The sequence below is a fragment of the Ambystoma mexicanum genome, chromosome 3p (genome assembly GCF_040938575.1).
Source record: "Ambystoma mexicanum isolate Mex_15411 chromosome 3p, UKY_AmexF1_1, whole genome shotgun sequence".
NCBI classification, from domain to species: Eukaryota; Metazoa; Chordata; class Amphibia; order Caudata; family Ambystomatidae; genus Ambystoma; species Ambystoma mexicanum.
The window spans coordinates 755,889,087-755,913,462 of record NC_090925.1 but is presented as its reverse complement, the minus strand read 5'-3'; the positions used below and the strand labels follow the sequence as shown (position 1 = coordinate 755,913,462).

The window sequence follows — 24,376 nt, the reverse complement described above, 5'->3', positions numbered from 1 at the left end:
GTTCAGCAGATTCCTTCTTAGATAAGTGACTGTAAAATTACTGACGAATGCAACTTGTTTTAACATATGATTGATGGGAAATTGATCAGTTAGTTAAAAGAACTTTTAAACAGAAGAGGTGATTGAGCAAACATAAGACTGTCGAGTAAAGTTTAGTCTTTAATGGAAAGTCAATACTGTGATGTTTCAAAGGGTCATTCATTTTCTACAGGGGCAGAGACAGTGCCCCAGCTTTGAGTCTGTGATAAACCGCAGGAACTCCATTCTCTGCTGTGGCCTGGTGTCGGATTTCTCCCAATTGATGAGAAACCCCAGTTTCTCTAGGAGACCCGTCATTGGGACCATTTGCTCTGGCAGCCGCATTGGATCCTGCGCCATGAGACAAATATCCTCGATTTATAAAATCAGTCTGACTCTTGAGTAGCTTTGTGAAGCACCACTGTGCTGAAGTTAGCCCGAAAAGGGAGACGCATAAACTCTCACCTTTGCCATCACCAGAGGAATTCTGAAAATTGCTGGTGCATCTCAGGAATGGGTACTGCTAGATAGGCATCCCTCAATAGGCATACAGCTCTTCTTAACTTTAAAGGTACTGTGCAAACGTGGTCCGGAAATCTTTTCGACCACAGAGAAAGTTTGTGAAACTTTCCCCTCTTTGAAGGCTGGTCCTTCCCTAAACATTTGTCTAACTTTTCACCTAGCCAAATTCTTCTAACCCCGAGAGGGGTGACATGCTGTGCATGCTGGAGTTCCAAGTGCTTTCAAACATTCAGTTGCTGAAAGGTATGAAACATAAGACAAGAGACCAAATATTTCCCATGTAAAACGTTGGTGCAACTGTAGAATTTCAGACTACAGTGCATGAGGTTGAAAGTTCTAGGCAGCTGACAGAATACACATTATTTTTTTTTATTTGATTTATTAACATCGCAAAAGGATTGTGAGGCTTTTTACTCACTTGTATAATGTCTTAAAAGTCCTTTAAACAGTAAATTTGGCATAAGCTAGTCCCGAGAGGGGTGACATGCTGTGGCATGCTGGAGTTCCAAGTGCTTCCAAACATTCAATTGCTGAAAGGTATCAAACATAAGACAAGAGACTAAGAGGTGAGATGCCTGAAGTAATTTTGAAGCAATGAAAACACTGATTTGAAGGAGATATAAGACCTATCTAGGTGGCATGCCACGTTAGAATTGACACTGAAAAGGCACTGTCGGGGTCCTGCTGTTTGAATAGGTCATAAGAACTAGCACCAGAAATTTCCACTATAAAGCGTTGGTGCAACTGTAGAACTGCAGACTACAGTGCATGAGGTTGAAAGTTCTAGGCAGCTGTCAGAATCCACATTTTCTTTTTTTTATTTGATTTATTAACATCGCAAAAGGATTGTGAGGCTTTTTACTCACTTGTTTAATGTCTTAAAAGTCATTTAAACAGTAAATTTGACAACAGCTAGTCCCGAGAGGGGTGACATGCTGTGGCATGCTGGAGTTCCAAGTGCTTCCAAACATTCAATTGCCAACATAAGACAAGAGACTAAGAGGTGAGATGCCTGAAGTAATTTTGAAGCAATGAAAACACTGATTTGAAGGAGATATAAGACATATCTAGGTGGCATGCCACATTAGAATTGACACTGAAAAGGCACTGTCGGGTCCTGCTGTTTGAATAGGTCATAAGAACTAGCACCAGAGATTTCCACTATAAAGCTTGGTGCAACTATAGAACTGCAGACTACAGTGCATGAGGTTGAAAGTTCTAGGCAGCTGTCAGAATCCACATTTTCTTTTTTTATTTGATTTATTAACATCGCAAAAGGATTGTGAGGCTTTTTACTCGTTTAATGTCTTAAAAGTCATTTAAACAGCAAATTTGACATCAGCTAGTACCGAGATTGGTGACATGCTGTGGCATGATAAGTACTTAAACTATGCATTTGCTGAAAGTGTTTCAATTTAAAACAATCCCACAATGATTGAGAGGGTATTTTTCACTTATACAATATGTTTGAACTCCTTAAAACTGCACATTTTCCATCAGCCAGTCCAGAGATTGGTGGCATGCTGTGGCACGCTGTGGCATGTGCCACATGTCACAATCGGCTCCTACCCCTTCCCCGGCTGCTGCCGCACTCGTTACCCCCTTTCCGGTGGAGGCATATAACCCGGCACACGAGGGCGTCAGCCTGTGCAGCAGTGAAGAAAAGCAGGCCTGCAGCTGTGGTAAAAACGGGATTAACATGGGGCTTAATTTCCAACTGGGTGAGTTCTTTGCTGTACAAACGGTGAAAACCTGTGTTGTGCAGATAAGGGTGAAGTAAGATGCGTATACACTGTAGTTGTAGAAACTCAGTGATGCAAGCCTGTGAATACAGCAAAAAGCCACTGCCATTTGGAGGTGGAAAACATGCAAATCCAACTTGCTGGCAGCCGAATTTGCAAAAAAAACAATTGCCTCTGAAATTCCCTCGGCGTTCGCTGCACGGCCATAAATCACTTCTATTAGGGGGCGGGGCGCAGGGAGCCGGGGTTGGGAATACTACTTACTAGCCAAGAAGACACAAAAAGACGCTGTTGCTGCAACCAAAATCGGAAAAACAAACCCACCGGCACCTAAATATACGTGGCGCTTCGACACGCTTCCGACATGTAGAAGCGCCTTATAAATGCACAATAATAAATGCCTGCCCGTGCACGGCATGAAGTCCTCCTTCCTCCATGATAATCTGCATTTCAGAAATGCGTGATAAACGTCATGACGCCTTAAAGGCATTTCAGTGTCGGCACACTTTTAAACCAACACACCATGCTATCGGGTCTCATAAGGACTTTAAATGTGTCTTGCAATGTATAATGAAATCAACATAAGGCCTCCCCCGGACATCCCACACTGACAGCTCAAAACTGTCAGCAAGATAAAGTTCTCGCGGACTCGCCTTTTCAGTTTCCAGGCAGCATCAGGTGAGTGCATGCGATCCAGCTCTTGAAGTAAATGTTATATGCATTTCTTTTAGCATCCATTAACTTGGATCGTTCTCACCCATTTGCAACCTCTGGAAATGCACGTTTGAGTAAGAGCTGAAGCTGCCATTCGTTGTATTGTACTTATCACATGTTGAGATTTAAAACTGCAAGTACGTGACTTTCTAAACCTGCGGTTTTGAAATGACACAGGACAGCCTGTTGGTATTTTAGACACAGTAGCTGCCCCGAAGCTCGTTTACGGTACAGTTCAGGCTCTGGAATGATGGCAGGGCCAGACGCAGTAAAGGCTGTGCTGCTACTACTACACAGAGCGTGGTCTGGTGTAAGTGACTATATATAAAACCGCGAATGCAGACGTGTACTGCCTCCAGTTCCAGTGCCTACTCTGAAAGTAATGATTCCCCAGGGCTAATGGCTATAGATCCGGGATTTTTTTTTCTCTGGGTTAATGACCCTTCTTTGGATAATAACTGCAGGAACAGTGTCTGTTCCAGGTCTAATGGATGCAGACACAAACAGCACCCCGATAAATATCAGCAGACACTACCTTCTTTAATGCTAATGGTAAAGGCCCATCACATCCTCTGCCTGGAGCGAATGAGTGCAGACACAATACCTGCTCTGGAGCAAAGACTTCTGATACATACCTGCTCATCAGCTACACCTGACAATAGCCGCACTGGGGCAAATAATTACAAACACATTACCGGAACTGGGGTACCGATTCCAGACACAGTACCTGCCTGGAACTAATGACGTTATACAGTACCTGCTAATCAGTTACATATGACACAATACCTGAATTATCTCATGCACAGTACATACGTTGGGGCTAGCGATTCCAGTCGCAGTATCTGCTTTGGAGCTAATTATATTTAACAATACCTACTTATGAGCAAATCTGGGGTTAAAGACTGCAGAAACAGTAAAACCCCCATGCACCATTTCCTTCTCCTGTGTCCTTTCCCATTCCTAATTCCCCTCTGACACCTCGAACCGCACTCTCTAAAATGAACGTACAGTGTAAAGGTGATAAGTAGGGATGAACCATTGTGCCAAGATTTTCAAAACGTGTTTGGTGCAAAAGGGCGGTGAACCATGCACAAAAGACATTTAAATGTGTGCATCATAGTTGTTCAAATTGAGCTGCTCTATTCCCACCAAATGCACAACTGCGTAAGGCAGAGGGTGGAAAGGGGGTTCTGGCCATTTTCAAGTAGATCCCGATTTTCACAAGAGGTGCACTTTTCAAAGCACATGGGGGGGGGGGGACATTTCCCTGTGCCTATTTGGAACAGGTGCAGGGGGATATAAAATGTATGGGAAGGTCACTTCTGATCCTCTCATGCAATGAGTGAGTGAATGCTGTGTGTGAATAAGCGAGTGAATGTTGAGTCAACAAATTTGTGTGGGTGTGTTTGTGTTGGATCAGGGGGCTGATTTTGGCTGGTGAGGGCAGTACAGTAACAAAGCACTTAAAAAAAAAATCATTTTCAACAGTAAGAACACATGTAACTCCCCCCCTCCAAACCCTCCAATCCCAACATATGTAACCAACAACACACGCAGTCCTGTCCTCCCCACCGTCGGGACTCCATAAACTCTGTAGATGGCTCCCGGTACCAAGTTTCTGTGAGTGTCTAGCTCTGTCGCCAGTGGTTGTATGGGTCCTTGCACCGTTTGAGAACCCCCCACCATAGTCCTCGCCTCCCCTAGAAACTTCAGCCATATCTACTCCCCGCTTCCTGTGAAGGCGTCTTCCCCAAGTGGAGCGAGTACTCGCACCAGCCCCAGCAATCTCATTTTCCTCGGGCACCATGCGGCCCGTGAGTCCCGCTGCAGGTAATGCAGGACAATATCCCAGTCTGAGAGAAACCTTTGGTGATCCCCTTGAATCGAATAGGTCACCCACTCCAGTGCCCCAAAGTTCCAGATTTTACTAACCCATTTGTGTTTGTGGGGGCAGCTTTTTGTTTCCTTTTGTGTGCCACCACAAGCGTTCCTGCCACTATCAGGATGACGTATGTCTTTCTTTGAGATTTTGAGGGTAGAGTTTCCAGAACCCTGCCCATTCCCAGGATGACCATCCCTATGTTGTCTGGCATCTGACTCCCAAAAATACTATTCATTGCTGCACGGATCATGGTCCAATAAGGCTGTATGACTGGGCATTACCACCAGATATGCTTCTACAATCCCAGTTCACCACATCCTCATCAGCAGAGCGCTGATGCATTTGGGTAGAATTGATGTAGTTTTTCTGGAGTGAGATGCCGTTGTACCATTATCTTAACCCACATCTCCTGAATCTGGATGGCCTGCATAAGCGTGGGGATATCTGCCCAAAAGTGAGTCCAAAGTTCCCCCGCCTGCGGCTGCCCCACTGCAGTTTCCCCACTGCTCCATATGGTGCCATGCCTGGCTCCTTGGACCTTCTGCTATAATCCCATATAATGCGCTTACCAAATGCCTGTCCCTGTGTCCATCGCTACGAACCGTTCAAAGGGCGTGAAATCCCTGGTGGCTGCTGACCTGACCATTGGGGTCATAAGCCTGTGCCACAGTTGAGAGCAGCAGTACCTCTCCCCCTCATCTAGCCCAAAGTCCTACTTGCACTGTGCAAAGGATTTAATGTCCCGATCCGAGAACATGCCACGTAGTTTGCGGCACCCTGCCGCCTCCCACACATTAATCGCACCCCTTTCCATACCCGGTGTGAACTGGGGATTCCTAAACGGCAACGTCAGCGGGGCGGGGAAGGTTGTCAAGTTCACCCCCCCACACCAGCTCATCCCACGAGTCCCCCACTAGGGCCCCTATCCTGCTACGGTACATGTTTACAGGTCTATCCCCCTTGGATCACCACAACACCTTGTCCAGTGGCGAGCCCATCACCGCTTTGTCCATTCGACACCAGACATTCACGCGATCGCCTCTGAACCAATCCCGGATCACTCTGATTTGAGCCGCAAGGAAAGGGAGGTGGAAGTTTGCGCTCACAGCCCTCCCTTGCTTCTCGGAGACATTAGCATCTGCATAGCTACCCTTGCGCTCTAGCGGTTCCAAATAAATGACCTCACATGTTTTTGAAGGATCCTGAAGAAACCTTGGGGAACCCCCACTGGCAGGGTCAGTGAAATGGAACAGGGTATTTGCCAAAATTGCCATTTTAAGGGCATGTATCCTCCCCATCCAGGATATTGATAAGAGCACCCATTCTGCCAGCAGCTGGTGCAGCTTTTCCGCTAAAGGCAGTTAGTTAGCACGGTAAAGAGCACCCAGCAAGCCAGTAATCTGGACCACCAAATATCTAATGCTGGTTTCCACACACCGCAATTCTTGAACTTTTTTCTAAAGGGGCTGTCATGTTTTATAACTCTTGACTTGTGGGCATTTATTTTTTACGCTGTCACCTCCCCAAAGAGAAGAAGTTCCTGCGAGATCAATGAAAACAAACACATGGCCCAATTGGCGTTGGTAGAAGACTGGAGGGAACTGCGGGGGGGGGGGCTACACATTTTATTCCCACGTACATAGCTCCTTCTCAAGGAAAGATCACTCTTGGATTTCAAGGTCACTATTGGGTAGGGTTCCAGGGCTATAGCTCGGAGTAATCGCCCTGTCAGACCATTCGCCCATAACGATTACCATAAATATGTGGCAGAACGAACCAGGCATGTGGCGATAGAAGTTCCCTACCCACATCCTTAAGGATGGAGTCCTATGGGAGGACATAAAGAATAAAATCTTGGTTACTTTGCACTTAACGCAACAGAGGGTGTACGACCAGGTGGTGTGGGATGCATTTAAGGCTACATTGAGTGTGGAGCTCATCTCAATGAAGGGCCAAAGGGACAAACAACTGGGTCTCTTACTGGAGGAATTGGAAGCTAAACCTAAACAAATAATGGCTCAAATGTCAAATAACGCAGGGAGTATGCTGCAAAGGGAATATTTGCTGATTAGGGGGCAATTAGATGTTTTGCAGACTAGAGCCGCAGAGCGTTCATTGCTCTACCACCAAACGAGGTATTGTGGTACAGGATGTCTTTTATCTACATGGGTCTAGGGGGACCCGCAGAAGTTTACTCTGGGTTGTTACTCTGGCTCAATTCCAGAGATGATGGTTTGGGAGGAGCTAGAGGCTGGTTGATCCCACCCAGAGGATGGTGGGAAGGTGAAGGGAGAAGGGGATTAAGGGGGCGGGGGTGGAGATCTCCACGGCAGCCACTCATCATTGGTGCGAGCCACAGGGTAGGACGACCCTGGGAAAGAGGGAAGTGCTTCGGGTGATCTCCCTAAACATTGGGGGGTTTAATTTCCCGGTTAAGAGAAGGGATCTGGAACCGCTCTTTGTCAAGTAGACTGATAAGGTTTATGGTGGGGTTCATTGGTTCCGGTTCGTTCCGGGTGGTTTATACAGCTGCCCCTCTGTTGATCCAGTCTTGGTGATGTAGGGGGGGGGTGTAGAGTGTGATGGATTCTAACTTGTCCCTTGTTCTGGTTGGGGTAATGTCCATGGGGGAGACCTGGTTGGGATGGTTTATTAGTTGTGTTCCGTTTGGTGTTCTGGTTGGGTCTGTATTTGTGATGCTTGTTGACTGTCGGTTGATTGTTGCTGTGCCATTTTTGTTTACCATGTCATATGTGCACAGGTAGCGAACAATGTAGTCTGTCTGTGCTCTGTTATTTGTATGTCTTCTTGGGCCATCTGGGATGTTTAGTGTCGTTTTATTGGGGTTGTGGGCAATGTTCCTTCTAATTATTTTTCTCCAAGTGCAGAAATTATTTTTCTTTGTGCGCACATTATTTTCCATGTGCGCAACTGAATGATTTAAGCCACTTTTTTGAGCATGCGTAGCTAGTGAGATACCATCTCCGAAGAGTTTGGAAGGCAATTTCCCCTTCCCAATAACTGCAATTCTTTACAAATCATCAACCGGTACAAGACTTCAAGATAGGCCATAGTACCTAACAATAGTACTCCTCCGCAGAGAGAACGTGTTTGCACAAAAAAAGCTTTGCAGGCTCAGGATAAACAATGGGTTTAGTGGTGGCTATTCATTTGTCAGCACTGCTCAGAGAAAATATATAAAGTGCTTAATGCCATTGGGAAACATCTCATGTTTATGACAAAAAAAAGTATTGCTAATCACTGATGTGGCTGTCAAAAAATTCAGACATTCTGCAATTTTTTCAAATTGAATAAATGTAACTGAAAGGAATGTGTCAGAAAACATGCCAATAAGAGTGCATGTGCCACTTTAATGGAGTAATTCAAGGGCCAGGAGAAAATGCCTTTCATATTTTGTGTAAGGACGATAATTGCATCAGAATAACTGCACCACAGAATATGATGATCAGAATTCCTGGGCCTCTGCTCACTATCCACGTTATGTTGGTCTGCGAGTTGTGACATTTACTCAAAACCGGCCTTACAGCTAGGAGGCATATGCACCAGCCATTTTATTCCCTAAAAACAGAGCAATGTGCCGAACCAAAATAGGAAGCCATGAACATATAGGAATCTAGCCCCTGCTTCTACCCACAGAGTTCCACTGATCTCTTTTCGAATCAATGGCCGACAGAGCAGTGCATTGGTAGAAACTCGAATATTACTGCCCGATCTCAAGAGGAAAGAACATATTTTAATAAGCATGAAATATCCCTACTGGCGAAGCCAAATACTTTCTTACTCTGTGAAAAATCTTTTGATTCCAAGTATGGAGTAAAATTGTATCCGAGCCCTGCTTGTAACCCTGACATAGGAAGTGAAAATACAGGGCACATAATACACATTATAGTTTTGCCCACCCTTGCTAGACAAAAATGAACAAGAGCCTTACTGAGGTTTCTTCTGGTGCCCTGTTGAAGAAAATTACATATATTTACCCTTTAAGTCAACAGTAGCAATGCTCACAGGTACAGCATATGGAGTAGCTTCTACTTTAACTAGGGATCCCTCCTCTGAAATTCATTGTCATCAGTTGAACACGATGCATGGGATGCTAGAGGCAATCAATGTAAACAAGTGATTATTGAAAAGCCATTAGCAGCTCAAAGACAAAAATAAAAGGTTCACTTTCCTAGACTATTAATATAGTTTCATATCCTTTAGCAAACAAACATTTCCTTCACTGTACTGTACTGCCAAAACATCTGATTTGGTTTTTGAAAGTTGCTGATTTGTACTTCACCCCAAGGGAGTGTTCTCCTGTTCCCTTCCAACCGGTCCCCTCCCTGGCTCCTGTACTAGCCTCCAATATTAGTTGACAGGGCTCTGTAAAAAGTGAGGGATTGTAGCAGTAAAACGCTTAACTGGGATATTTGCATACCCGCATTGCTTTGCAAGCAAATCCAATTTAAGGCCTCATAATGAAATAATGTGGAGTATAAGAAAATGTCATAAATCTGCATGTGCACATTTACTATGAAGTACATGCAAGATTGTTTGCAACATACCCCACCTTTCGATTGTTGGGTAGGATTATACAAGTGCTCAGTTAAATAATTTTTGTATGGCAGTGAGTTAGCATATAATTTGTTAAGGTCTATGCTCCATGGAACTCTGAACATTTTGAAAGGTTGCAGATTGTGTGAAAAACATTCTAGTTATCTGAATATTGTTGCACTAATTTTATATATGAATAATGCCTGGAAGAGTCCATACCAATTATCCCTTGCAGGCCAAGTAAATGACATTGCAATGTTGCTCTCCACTTATAGGGTAATGTCAGCAATGCTAAAGTAGGAGACGCTAAGCATGACATTTGCCTACTCAAAATCCTTACAGGGCAAATTAATATTTTAGTTTTATAATGTGTTAACTTGCAAGGGGGGCTTTTCAAAGTGCATTGTGACACATGTAGAAAGAATAGGAAATCTGGGATGAGGTTACACATTGTAGTAGCCTGCTTACTTAGTCAGTATCCAATATTTGAGTTGAAACTTGGGTTACATAGTGTGAGTAATGCTTTTGCTAAGGCACCATGAGTAACAGAAATTCATGTGCTATAACGTCATTCTTTTTATAACAAACAAAACAAGACTAGCATCTTGTCTGGTAACCTTTTGCAGGGCTAAGGTAGGCAGATTCCAGGTTGTCTGGTAATATCTGTATGTGGCCTTGGGCGGAGTTCGAGTCATGTGGTAGAATCAAGTTTAGGAGTCATAAGTGTGGAGGGACGATAATTTGGTTAATGTGTGCAGGCATATCTTTGTTATATGTTCTGTTCATGGAGCCACTTTTTCATATTTTAACCTCTTGTCAGTGTATTCGGTTTTTAGAGTTTTTAGATTTTTAAGGTCAGACTTTTATAGTAGGTCAATGTGAAAAGGTTAGACCAGAATATAAAGAATAGTTAGCATAATTTAGCTTAATTTTGAGAGAAAGCAAATATTAGGTAGCTGCTGTGACTTGTCCCTTATTACATCTTTTTGAATAGGTGGGAATTTTCTGTGTGCGCTGCTAAAATTCTTCTGAGCGGCACCCAGAAAGAAGCTGGGCAAGCGCACATGTGCACAGCTTAGAGGGAACATTGGTTGTGGGATTATGCTGGTCGGTGCCTTCCCGAGTGGTTTGGGTTTTCTTATTACTTCTGATGTCTGTTCTGGCTTCTTTGTCTTTCGTGTGGCGAGGCATGATGTGTGGGTTGTGTTCCTTTGAGTGGGCGTCCTCTTTCAATTAGTCTTTTTTCCTGGTCTTTTGGGTTTACTCTTTGCTGTTTGTGGTTTGTTGTTGCTTGTATTTGGTAGGTTGTGGTTAGTTGAGACCTTGGTTGATGGGACTTTGTGGTTCTGTTTGTTTATTGCTTCTTTCTTTTTTGGATCCTATGTGATTTCTTTTTTTTTGTTTGTTATTCTGGAGGTTCTTTTGGTTATGGTTGTTGATTGTTGAATTGATTTCTGGATTGTCTGATGATGCGCAAAGCAAACATGAATACTGTGTGAATGAATACATGTGAAAACTGGCATATATTGGTGCAGTCAGCATAGAAATATATTGATTGTGAGGGTGCTGGGTTCCTGCTTTTCACTGGGATAGCAAAGGATTCTCACCCAGGGGGTGCATGTTATGCTTAGGCCTCTGGCTTCCACTTCGGCCCAACATAGTCTCAAGCTTTACCTTTGCCACATTGGAGGTCATTCAGCACAAGTGCAACTAAGCAAAAGTGGAATGACAATCTGTATTAGTCTGCAAATCATCCTAAAACTCTGATGTACTGAAGTAATCAGCAGGTCATCCCCAAATCATCAGGGACAAACTTGCAATCTTTTGAAGTGATCAGCAAGTCATCTTAAAAGCATCTGAAACAACATTTTTGGGATGATGTTAGTATATTCATTAACTCATCCTAAGCTCATCCCCAAATCCTCACCCACCATTCTGAGACATTTGCTGATGACTTTAACAGCGTGATGCTGTGGGAATGATTTCTAGTGTAGTTCGATGATCATCAGATGACCCCAGGAAGGTCTCTAAAGTCATCCTTTTAGACCAGGAAAAATCCCTTCAGTCTTCCTAAAAAGAGTGTGTTTGGAGTGGGAAGAAATGATGAATCGCTCTGTTGGGATTGGGGAGGAGGGGCATCTCATCTCCGGTCTTAGTGGGGAAGTGAGCATTCTGTGATGATGTGGAGGGTGCCAGAGCGGCCTTGTCCTCTTCCTATTTTAGATGAGGAAGGAGACCAGAAGGCTCGCCCCATGCTCGCAGTCCGTCCCTACTACAGGGTTTGAAATTGCTGGGAGCTATTCTGCTCCAGGCAAGTGGTGCTATACAAACATTGCTATATAGTATTAACTATGTATGTTATGTGTATAAAAGAAAACAAAGTACACACACAAGAGATATTTAAAGCATGTTGGATAATATATAAATGGACAAAAAGTTAGTTGGCTTCTCACACAAAAGTTACATTTGCTGTGCAAGATGTACTAGCTTCTGGCTCCCCTGGCGTAGCTCCTGCCTAACAGGTAATGCCCGATACCCAAGAGCTGCATTTTGCTCCTGGTCAAGCAATCCCAATTTCGCCCCCTGCTACTATAGTTCCTGTTATTGGGATAGGGTGAGGAAGCAGCATAGGTGTCCCTAGAGGGAGGACTAGGGGGGGGGGGATTGCCCACCTATTGGCTGCTTTGCCCCCCTAATTGGTGACCCCCCTACCCCCAATAGGGCAAATAACACTTTCCAGGAGCCTTAAAGGTGCTCCTTTGCACAGCCGTCATTTGTGCGTTTGAGGCTCTTATTTGCTTGGCCTGTGTGTGTTCTTCTGGCCTGAATTCATGGATCAAGTCGAGGGTACACACGGGTGGACGGAGTCGCCCCACCCCCGCACACTTTTTCAGAGGGCACCTTTGATATGCTAATTTCTGGCAACGCTACATTCAATTGGTATGTTAATGAGTCCCCCCACTTTTCTTTTAGGACTTGACCCCTGCCTGAAAGGGACACCACGTGAACCAATGGGCCATGAATATCACTGGGGCGGCGGGCGGGGGGGGTGGTGGGCGGGTGACCAGGAATCACTGTTAAAAGCAGGCTGCCTACATGCTTGTTTCCAAAACGTGCGGCTTACACTTGTCTAGAAAAAAAACAAAAGGCATTTCCAAACTGAAACATGCTTCTTAAACTACATTCGCTAGTTTTCTTTCAAATGTGTTTATTTTTTTTTTATTTTTTTTGTCGGACTGCCACACAAATACCTTGTGCTTTTTGTGCCCCTACCTTTGTGCTTCATCACAAGATATATTTCTAAAGCGGTTATAGGCTTGCCAAACTGTTTAATCACAAATACATTTTTCTATTACACTGACAGCAGTTTTTAGGATATTAAAAGTGGGTTCACAGGTGCCAACCTTTGATTTTCACTATGGGTGTAGGAATTCACCGACCCATGCCCTGATCCTGGCTGAAAACATTTTATAACTATTTCATACGATGTGCGGCCAGTTTTAAATATATAACCACTTAGCAACAGTCTCTCAACCTGCTTGCGTGATTCTGGTAGCATTCTACTGTAGGACAAATCAATGGATCCCTTAATCTGTTAAAAATCACTGCATTCCCAACAGTGCAGTTTGTGTACATGACTTCAAAGTCAACAGTATTTAATCTCCAGCCACACTAACCCTGTGGATATATTCACCAACAGTGTATGACCCATGGATACCTCGCCCACAATGGAGGAGCCAGCCCTGTGTAAACACTGCACTCAGCTGATTTTTGAAGCTGAGGGAGCAAACTTCGCCTGATCTGTCAAAGGGAAACACGGTTTTCCTTTAGCAGTTAATTTCCTCAGCCTTGCATATCCAATGAGCCATGCAAAGCCGGGGTGTTTTGCTTCCTGGTTCCTGTTCGTGCTACTGGGGGCGGGGGGGAAACACATCAGGACCAGGGCAGAAGGTACGTTAATTGTGTACATGTTTGTGTTGCGTGTAATGAGTGAGCGTATGATGATTGGTGTGCGTGTGAATGAGTGAGTGCTTGCTGTGTGTGAAGGTTGTGTGAATGTGCCTGTGTGTTTGTACTGGGCTGTGGAGATGATTTTGGTGGAAGTGGGGTTGTTGCACAACCCCCCTCCCCACCAGCCAAAATCGTCTCCCTGTGTGGGGCGCTGGTGGGGGGGCAAGGGTCAGGAATGGCATTTTTTTACTGCCCATTGATAAAGCAAGCATGATTAGATGATTAGTGTTCTTATCTAGCTGGAATTGCATTTTAATGCAGCCATTCTAGCCATTTCTGACTGTGGCATGAGATATTGCATTGGGCATCTTTGATAAAGCAAGCATGACATATTATGTAACTAAACTAGCATTTTGGTGCAGCCAATCTAGCCACACCTTACTGTAGCATGACATTTTGTATTGGGCATCTTTGATTAAGCAATCATGTGAAGTGTTTGTAGCAAGACTGCCATTTTGATGCAGCCAGTTTTGACACATTTTCATACTTTAAAACTAAAGAAAGGAGAGCCCCACTGAATGCCCTAGTATCAGGGGTCAGAACTAAATAAACACAAAGGATGCTTGTGGGTCAAAAAGACTATATCATACTAATACCGAAACAATAATATCTGTGCTACATAGTTGCACTATACACAACAATGTATCAAAAGGACAAAAAGTGGTCTGCTTGAAGTTGTATAGTTAATGGCTGGTTTATTGTTATACAAATAAAAGGACAATTTCAACAAGTGTAAACAAATAGCTTTCTCATCACTGGAGTAGTTCTTTCTCCAGTATAAAAAATGTATGCACACGCTAACAGTAAATATGCTTTCATACTGTGGCATGGCATTTTTCATGGTAAAGCCAACTGGAGTATGTTTTTACATGGGGAGACTGACATATTTTGGCAGAACAAGCGTGGACATGATTTCTTATAGGATCATCATTACTGGCATTATGCGAAAAGCAAACACGAATATGTGCGTTCTTTGGAATACTGGAATATATTGGTACAGCCAGAATGGAAATGTGTGGGCGCAGCCAGCATGAAAATATTTTTAATGGCATATATTGTGGGCAAAGGCATCATGAAAATGGGTTGGCAAAATACTCCTCTGCACTGTTGGTGACTGGCATCTATTAGATTTCTTTTCATGAGTTACTCTACAAAACCAATTGCAAAACATGTTTGGTATTTTACCCAAAATGCAGTATTTTAAGCCATTATTTTAGCAATGTTATTGGGGCGGGGGGTGAGGGGGAGATAACACCTCTTGATTGTTTCAGTCACCATCGCTACGCACCATAACACTGGCATATTTGAGGGAAATATTTGCTTCCTCCAATTTAACAATTCATCAGCCGCCACTGGGAGGTACAGCCAGAAACTGTAAACTATTCTATGAGAGAAAAGTGAGTCTTGTAACCATTGCTAAAGGACCAAGGAAGTAGTTGTCTCCTTTCCCCTTGTACTCTGTGACTTTGTGACATTTCCTCTGTTAAGCAGGTTGTCCTTGACTATCATTTGAAAATGAGTCACGAGTGACATCTCTTCTGTTAAATTGACTCTTCTTGAAGTCTGTGCTGGAGGTGATGTCTCCTCTGCTAAATACCACCTCGACCTACACATTATTTCAAACACTGGTGGGAGTGATGTCTGCTTGAATTAAAAGAATGCAGTCTCTTACTGTTAAACATGAGTTCACTTTTTCGGATGTATATTAACTTGAAACAAAACCTTTATTGCATTAAATCTGCATTTTTGAAACATTTTGGTAAAATATAGGTACACTCAAACCAGTTTGGCCTGTTGGCGCTTTTTAAATGTGACACCGCCCCCCCCCACCTTTGTTTTAAATGGGCCCCTGGTTTGCCCCCTCTCTTAATACTGATTTCTAGTGATGCGACTGGAAAGCAGATCTTGATACCCCCTGCCTGTGTTGAGTTGAAGGGTTCCCCCCACCCCTACACTGTAGGACTCTAGGCCAGAGGGAACTTTTGAAGGGGGGGAAGAAAAGGCCTGGCGCCCAGAACGCTTTCTGGGAGCTAGCGTTTTATCACCCTGCTATCGCTAAGGCAATCGCCTCGCTCGTGCCTGGTTAGGGTACTTGATTGATCGCCGGGGAAACTAAATGGTGAACTCGCTCGGTTGGCATCAAAGGATGGTTGCCCATGAACATTAAAAGGGCCAGACCATTTATCACTTCGACGGGGCCCCCCTGTCTCAACAATGAACAGTGTTGTTGATGCAGCACTTTCTGGCATTCATCAATGTGGCATGGGCCAGGGGGAGGTAGAATGCCCCGGACCGGTAGGTCCTGGTCTCTGTGGCCGTTGGGGACAAACTGTTGGGATGCAACTTTACAGCTAGGGGGGGGGGGGGCAGGGCCACAAATGCACAGTTCTATTCACATAGGTGTTTATTGTTTCTACACCAGTTGGACTGGGGAGCCAAAAGTAGCTCCTAGTAGCTATTGGTGTTAAGTGTTAAGTTAACAAAGCTCTTCTGGGCTACATACAGGAGCTAAATAGCCCACAATTCTCCTCAATTGCGGATCCTGTTATAGCCTTATTGAAAGCAAAGCCAAGCCAAGCCAAGCTGCAGTTTTTAAAAAAAAAATGTATTTATTTTGAGGGAAGAGGAATGGTTTCTGTGTATGCCTTGGCTGGCACTGGAACTGGGGCGGGGGTACAGCCTGGCTGCTGGATCTCACTGACGGCCTCCACAATAGATCCAGGCTCTCTGTCTGTATTAGGATGTTGAGGGACTCGTCACAGGTTTCTCAGACTTTGTTGGAATGAGGAGTAGGTCACAACACCTTCAACCTGTGCGAGTACAGGGGTGTAAGCTTGGACTTGAACACATCTTAGGTAAAGAGGCTGAATATTAAACAGAGAATGGAATATAGAACGATGTGGTACAAACTGGAACATGCATATCATTCCATCCAGAATGGAAGTTCTATATAATATTTAAACATAGCATATCAAAACATCCGTTTTCAACGTGGCGTTAGTAAATATGTGATTAAAGTGCTTTAAACGAGTGAAAACACCAATTAATTTGTTTGAACCTTCAATCGGGAGGCGAGGTCTTTCCAGATTAAATTTGATTCCTCTCAACACCGGAGTAAATGCAGCAATGGGACCAGTTCTGATTTTCTCCTGGTTGTCTATCATACAACTTGTCCCGAGCAAACCTTTGCTGTCAGGGGCCCAATCCAGGTAGTTGTAACAAGTGCCCTTTGTCCTATGATCTCACACACAGAGTACCTTGACCGCATGAAATGAAGGGGGCGGGACAGGAATAGGAAGAGCTGTAACGCAAACCAAGATGGTGGGACTCTTCTCTCAGCCCACATTTTCTCTGTTTACTTGAACTCCATGCATTACAAGCCTGTTGAATTCAAAGGGACTTCATTGATCAGCATCCTGGTGTGAGGAAGGCTTGTTCCATGTCAGTGCCTGCCTTTGAAGCACGCTTCCCATGAGAACTCTTGGGGGAGAAGAACTATGCCCTGGGTTAAGGGCTTACCCTCCCAGAGGGAAGTACCTATACCCTGGGACAGGGCTCTGCAACCTTTGGCTCTCCAGATGTTTTAGGCTGCACAGATCATCAGCCGTAGCCAGTGTTCTAGATAAGATTTTGAGGTGTATTTTACTCCCTATTTTTTAAAGTATAAAATTACTTTTTAGGGATTAAAAATATAAGTCCAATTCCCAAAGTGAGTATTTCATAAGTGAATAAAAATAAGTGTTAAATGGAACACGGAAATCTTTTTGTAATTCCAATTCCTTTGCACCTCTTTATTCATGCATGTTAAAAGACACGTTTACTTCTTCCAATTAGGCAGTAATAAAATAGTTTCTTCCTGTGGTACTACGTGCACTACTGGTCCAAACATATCATTGAGCCGTGTTGGTGAAAGAAGGGGCATACGGTCCTTCGTGTCTGTTTTCTATTTTTTTGTTGGGAGCACTTTTGCTCCCTATTTTTAGGGAGAAATGTAGCCGATGCACCCCTTACCTGTAGGGCTGTACCTAGCAAAAATAGTCAATGGTAAGGGATCATTGGCGTTGTAGTCCAAAACATCTGGTAAGCCAAAGGTTGCAGACGCTGCTGTGGGGCTAAGGGTTACCCCTCCTGCCAGAGAATCAAAGAGCCAGCACCTGGCGTTTATTTTAAATGCATGTAATGGAAACGCTCAGACCAGACACCCATCTACATTAGTCCTGTCAAAGCTGGCCCTGGTCACAGAGCTGACACTATATCAAATTGCTGTGGCTACAGTCGCCACATGGAATGGCTAGAATTGCATGCCACTGAACTGTCAAGATTACACAATTTGCATTTAGATCAGAGATACAGACAGTTAAAATGCCACCTCTGCCTGCAGGAACTCTAGATCCCAGCAGTTGTCAGAGATGCATACGTAACCTTTGAAACTGCTCTATGCCACTGCAGTGCTGGTGCTGTAGATGTTGGGAGACTGGTTACATCAAGGCGCATGTGCACACTTTAATTTCGGCAAGGTACATTATGAATGGGGTGGGGGCGTTCTGTTTGGCAGCCTTCCATTTCAGTGAAAGATGTACCTGCACTCTGGTTTGGAAGACAGGGGTGCTCAGGCAAAGATTTCAGCAGCAAAATACCAAGTTTATGAAGCCACCTTTAAAAAGGTAGGGAAGGGGGTTTAAGCCAATAGTGTCCTTTAAGGCAGACCAAGGGGCCGGGGCCTCTTAAAAAAGTTTAGTTTCTTGTCTTTCGGGCTCAGCAGCTTTGAGACAGATTTTACAACATCAAACCAAGAGTCTGGACACTTTCAGCACCAGACCAAGGTCATGCCAGGGGGAAGTAGGGACTAATTCAACGATGCAGTGCTGTTCGGCAGTGGCGTTGACTTGTCGAAGATACTGGGGACAAGCTGCGTCTGGTTGGCAGCACTGGGAGACTGCGGCCTTGGTGCAAAGAAGCAGAGACTGCCTGTTGATCAGCTAGTTTAACAGTGTCTGGGTACAATAGTGGCAACGACTTGGAGCTCGAAGAAGCTGGTAAAAAGACGGGCAGTGTTCAGTTCGGGATGCTGAGAGACTCGCAGGGCCTTAAATGCAGAACTTGCGGAGCTTTGGTGGTGTTTGAACTTGGAGATGTGGAGGCGGTTCAGTGATGTGGTCAGGGATGTCTTGGGTTCCCTTGCATCAGCTTGGATGGTGTCAAAGGTGCCCAAACTGTCATCAAGGTGGTCTGGAGATGCAGAGAGATCCAGGTGTTGCTGCCTTGTTTCTGTAGTTTCTGGGAGACCCAGTACATGGTCTCTGGGGCATAGCAAGTCGTCTTCTTCCCTTACCACTAGGAATGTTTGTCGAGAGTACTTTCAGGGTTCTTTCACATCCAGTGAGCGGGGTCCTTGGTTCATGTGTCTGCCACAGTAGGCCTTATCTAGCTACTTGGTCATCTAAACTAGGCCCTTTGGATTGTTGGGAGCCCCAAGGAAGAGGGAAGAAGTTCTTCCCGTCTTCACCTCTTTGGCAGAGTACTTTTTCCAGTGAATTCTTCTCAAAGGTTTTCCAAAGATGAATAAGCTGTGGGTACGGTTTCACCCACTATTTTATATAGGAAAAAATGCTTCAGTGGATTGGTCTATGGCAAGCCTGTTGCCAAGGGTCCAATCCTGGCTGCTGGAGCAAATGCCCTTATCTGCTGATGTCATACCCAGAGTGCCCTGCCTGCTGGAAGTTTGAAGGGGGGAATTTAGGGGAGCCTTAACAAATCCACGATGATACTCTGTGGAATTAAGCTGTCCTTTGGGCTCTACTTAGTTCACCCTCTTTATCTGTGTGCTTCAAAGGGTCCCATTAATCCGTGGCCCTTATGATGATAGGACTGTCTTTGAAGCACCTTTACCACGAGACCACCCGGGAAGGGTTCCTGTTCCCAGGAGGAAGGTGCTGACCATCCTCAGTGAGATCAAAGGGAGGCTTCCTGGGCAGGGCGCCGTATGGTTGTTGTGGGTACAGTGAGGCCCACACCACGCCCCCTCATGGTTGATTCACTGCTGTCCAAGCCGAAAATAAAATGACATCCATTGCTTGTGGCTGTTCAACTGTGTAACCTCAGTAGCTGCCTTGTCATAATTAGGTATGGCAAGGCTTATATTTGTTTTAATGACTGCCACTAGGGTGCCAAGGAACACAATTAAAATAATTTGAACCAGAGGTGCAGACGGTTTATTGGAACTTTCCCCAGCAAATGGGTTCATGGATACACGCATGACCGTTGAACCTGCCCTGCAGCCACTGCAAGGCAGCTGCTGAGGATGTCCGCAAGGTACATGTGTGCATTATTTATTTGGCATGGACTATGAAAGTGGGATATGATAAGCAGATCTCGCTTTCAGAAACAGAAGTACCAGCATCATTTTATTGCTAAAAATAAAAACCACAGGTTGTTTTCACACACAATAGCATTCAATCACAGCATGCCCCCGTTCCCCCGCCACCGTCCATTGATGTAAGCCACGGTGGTGGTGGTGTCTGACCATACCAACAATTATAGAGCTGTGGCCTGAGCCTGAAAAGCCAGTAGCATGCCCTAGGCTGCTTCCAAATCCTAGTTGGAGCTCTTGCAATATTCCAATGGGCCCAATGTCCCTGAGCAGTGTGCACGCTAGTAGGGCACCCACCCCCTGGCACTCGCATCTGTTATGATGAGCATTGGTTCCAGAGGAGTCACCATAAAACCCCTCAGAAGATTTTATGGCTTTAACACCATCAGAGAGCTCTTCATACAGCAAGTGAGGCTGTTACCAGAGTCTGAGTTCTTGGAGGCTAGGTTCCAATGCCAAGAAGTTGGCACATTAGAGGACTTGGATCCAAACCACCCCAAGGTGTCCTGTCTGCATCCGAGACCTCTACTGAGAAACACTGATGCCTCCATAAGACCCTGCACTCTGAGCCATCTTTTTGCTGGGGCTGCCTGTGTTCTGCAGAGTGCCAGTACCTTCCTTCTCACTAAACCGGACCTCCGTCCGAGCAAATGCACTATTTTGTGCAGCGTACGAAAAGACTAGCTAATGAATTTCCACTCCTGGACTGTTTGGAGGTGAGACTTCTCCCGGTTGAGCATAAACTCATGCTCTGTTAACAAGACAATGGTCCTTGATGTTTCCCGACTGTTGGCTCAGCCCCTGTATAAGCCAGTTTTAAAGCTATAATCCCTTCCCTGTACAGGAACCCTATCAGAGATGCCAGTATCTTTGTAAACTCCCCGGGGGAGACCTTAATCGGAATGGGAGGGTGGTATACTGAAAATGCCTGCCCTGCACAGTAAACCTGAAGAACCTCTGATGGCACAATGTCTGGGGACCTGCAGATATGCATCTCTTAAGGCCAGTGATACCAGCCTCCGATGGTTATGGTACAGGAAAAGCTATTGCATATCAGTCTCTCCCCCCCCTCCAATTCATCAGGACATTTAAAATCACACATTTCTGGAGAACCTTCAGTGCCTCTCCCCCTAAGGCATGTCTTCACTAGATTCTGTGGACACAAGTTCCCGATTGTGCCTGTGACTAGGATCTTTGCAGAGAAATCCATGGCATTTCCCCCGGTACCCAAGGGTCTGTCACTGATCCGGTTGATGAGCACAACATCGTATCTTCCCCTGATGAAGTCTGCTGAAGGTGGGGTGGCCAAGTCAGGACATAGTCCCGCCTTTGCTCCCGGCAATGGGAATCTGGCTCAGTGTGTGAAGACTTGGTCCGCTCCCATCTTCAGAAATGATCATTTATGTAACAATCACTACAAGGCCATAGAGGTCAAGGGATGAGCCCTGTTCTTCTTGCGTAAGTTATCTGCCAGCTTGTCCTGCTTGTGCATCCTGTGCACATTTTCCACCAGTTTGTCCGCAAACAGGTTAGCTTCTTTAAAGGGTAGATCTTAGGCCACGTGCATCGGGGTTGAATAAGTCATCCACTCCCTGGCCCAAAACCGTCTTCTGTCAACATTTGGCATCCCCATAGCCAGTGCTGATGCCCTCAGTCCATCATAGGACAGGTCTGATAGGAAATCAGCCTGAAGATGCATCTTTTCCAACAGGTCTTTACTTTACACTCTTTTCCTGGCTTGGGCTAGTTCCTTGAATTAATCAGCGGGTCCTTTGTAGTACAACTCCCATAAACATTGGATCTCGTGACTAAGTGTGCACTAAGCGTGATATTTTTTTTTCAATTTATTTATTTATTTATTTATTTATTTTTTTATCCACTCTCCACGCACAAATCCTACATTGACACTTCTCCCAGTGCTATGGAGGGATGGCCCATTGGGGATCCACGCCTAGCAACATAGGGAGTGCTAATGCCTCCACTGTTGGTTGGTACAATTTTGACATGAACCTTGAAATGGTGGTATGATTTGGCTTTTCCCACTCATTAAGCAACCTAGATTTTATCACCCTAATCGGACGCAACCCTTTATTAAAAAAATGTTTCCAGAATTTCAGCACTGCCCGGGATATCCCATTTTGCTGGGTCTGGTTTCTGGAACTGCATTCTAGTAAACATGTGCGTGAAGATCTCTTCCATGGCCTCTGTCTCTAGATGCTTCATTTCGAGTTCCTTCCCCCTTGCCTCTAGACTCTTGACTCGAAGAAAGATGAGGGTTCAGTAATGCGAGGCGGACACCTGCTTGTAGTTTTCTCAAAATATGCCATTTTATTAAAGAATGAAATAAAGAAAATGCCTTGCTTGCCAATTTTACAGAGGAATTGCCTACCTAGTTTTGAGGCTACTGGAACATTCTCTAGCCTGGGCAAACTGGCCTCGCACTAAACAACAAACATACAAAGGAAATAATATAGCAACACAATATGATAATGATATAGCAACACAACATAATAAACAATATCAAAACAATATTGATTGGCTTTCTTCTGTCCTGGGTAAGATTCCCTTCCCCAGGATTGAAGTCCACTCCAAAATGTTCAACAAAAGAAAAGCGGGTTTGCACCAGTTCTTAAAAGTTCAAAGTCAGAGCAAAAGTTCAACAAACAAAAGTCCACTGGAAACGGCTCTTTTGTTCCTAAATGAAAGGTCCCTTTCCAACTTCCAGAAAAGAAATGACACCAATGGTAACCCTGGTTATGATGATAAATTGTCATCTCCAAGATAATTTGCCACACTTCAAAAGAAAGTTTAATATTCTCCAAATGTCAATAATACACTATTCTTTAAGACTTCTTGAGTTACAACTTTACATTTGTTATATTTGTCAGGATGCTTTACTTGTGCTGCTGCATCTGTTTTCAGCAACCGCACTTCTACTATTGGTACTATGAGAACTGTCACCTTTGTCCCACACTCTACGTTACTGCTTCAAAACGCTTCAATGTGACATCCACTGGCAGCTTAATGTATCACCGCAGCTCAAGTATTGCTACTACTGCTCAGTACTTTGGAATAGATAGTCGGGGTTAGACAAGACACTTCAGCCTCTTCAGGTAGGCAAGGCACTCTTCCTTTTTTTATGACTTTCCAAAAATGGGCAGCCTCTTTGCCTTTTCAGTCTGTCCAACTACCACGAGAACAATCTGCTTCTTCTCACAAGACTCTCCTTTCTAGCTTCAGCAGTCTGTCCAACTACAGGTTGTATTCTACTTCAGAGTATTCTTCACAAGCAGTTGGTTCCCCTTCCCCAGTTTTGTTCCCACCTTTCTGCCAGTTATCAGCCCACGTAATTACCCATACTGCCACACTTTCAGCTTCAGGTAATAATAGTGTACTTGTTTTTTATAACACTTGATTGTTAACAACTTCACAATCTTGTTAGATGGCGCTTTAACTCTTGACATGGCAGGTTTCAGTATGAAAAGCGGATGCCTCTTGACTTGGGCAATGCTTTTTCTTCTCAATGTTTCAGACTTTTTTACTTATTTGAAATAGAAAGAATGTCACCTCTGGATACTGTATAGAGTTCAGTCTTTCAAGTGAAAACAAAATTAGGCGCACACAACCACTCTTTAAGATAGAATTCAAAGTTTAATGTTGCATGAGGAATTTTATTCACCTGTAATGGCAAAGATGCAACTCTGACTTCCATTGGGAAACACAATTGGGTACACGCGACCTTCTTTTTGATGGCGTTTTCACTCTTTGTTCATGCTACTCATATAACGTCAATGCTAAAAATCTGGTAATGGTCTATAAAGCGTTCCTTTTCTTCAATTAAGGACATGCAACCACTCTACTAGTCAGCAGCCTAAATAAAATATCATATCATAGCAACAAGTTTTAAAGTGTTCAACAATGGATTTAAATGCCTTTTCTTTCTCACGCAAACGTTAAAGATTTCACAAGTCCATTGTTTAACAAATCTTCAATTATATCGAACAGCTTTCATTCGCTTTTAGACATACGCGAGTCACTTATGAGCTGGCTATAGTTACCAGCAAGGCTTGCAAAGTGTATCTGAACACCGTGCTTCACTTACTGGCTTCAGTGACACTGGTTTAGCGAGTTGCACTTTGCCGACTTCCTCTGCTACTACTTCTGGCTCATTGGGGACCCACACCCTTCTCTGGCACGTGTCTTTTCAGTCCGTACACTTGATGTGGGAGTTTTCTTTTCTCCTGAGACCCTCTGCTTGCCTTCTGCTTCTGGCCTTGGTCTCCTATACAGTAACTGACTCTGCAATACGGCTCACATGGGAAAAACTCCGCCTCCAGCATGTCTTCCTCTGTGCAGCTTGTGCATGTAAGAGTTTGGGAGAACAGGACTCTCTCGAAGCTTGCAGGTGAAATCTGCTGTCTCCACACTCCGGTGTCACTTTTATTCTTCCACTTTCTTGTGATTTGCCTGCATCGTGCTTCTCCTCTGCTACTGCTGCTACAACAAGCCTTCCAGCCCTTGTTCCACCTCCTTCTACTCCACCTTTCCTTCTGGGGCCTG

At 44.4% G+C, this 24,376-nt stretch overlaps 1 protein-coding gene across 2 annotated transcripts in view; it reads left to right on the top strand.

Annotated features, from left to right (window-relative positions):
• The window catches only part of LOC138580810 (cytospin-A-like), a 437,746-nt gene that overhangs the window by 80,680 nt on the left and 332,690 nt on the right, over positions 1-24,376 (top strand). The window contains exon 1 of one of the 2 annotated variants that reach the window (XM_069651663.1): positions 2,833-2,960. The exons of the other annotated variant lie outside the window; for it this stretch is intronic. The gene's annotated coding sequence lies outside the window, so the exon portion shown is untranslated. Of the gene's footprint in view, positions 1-2,832; positions 2,961-24,376 lie in introns of those variants that run through there. 2 annotated transcript variants of the gene reach the window in all.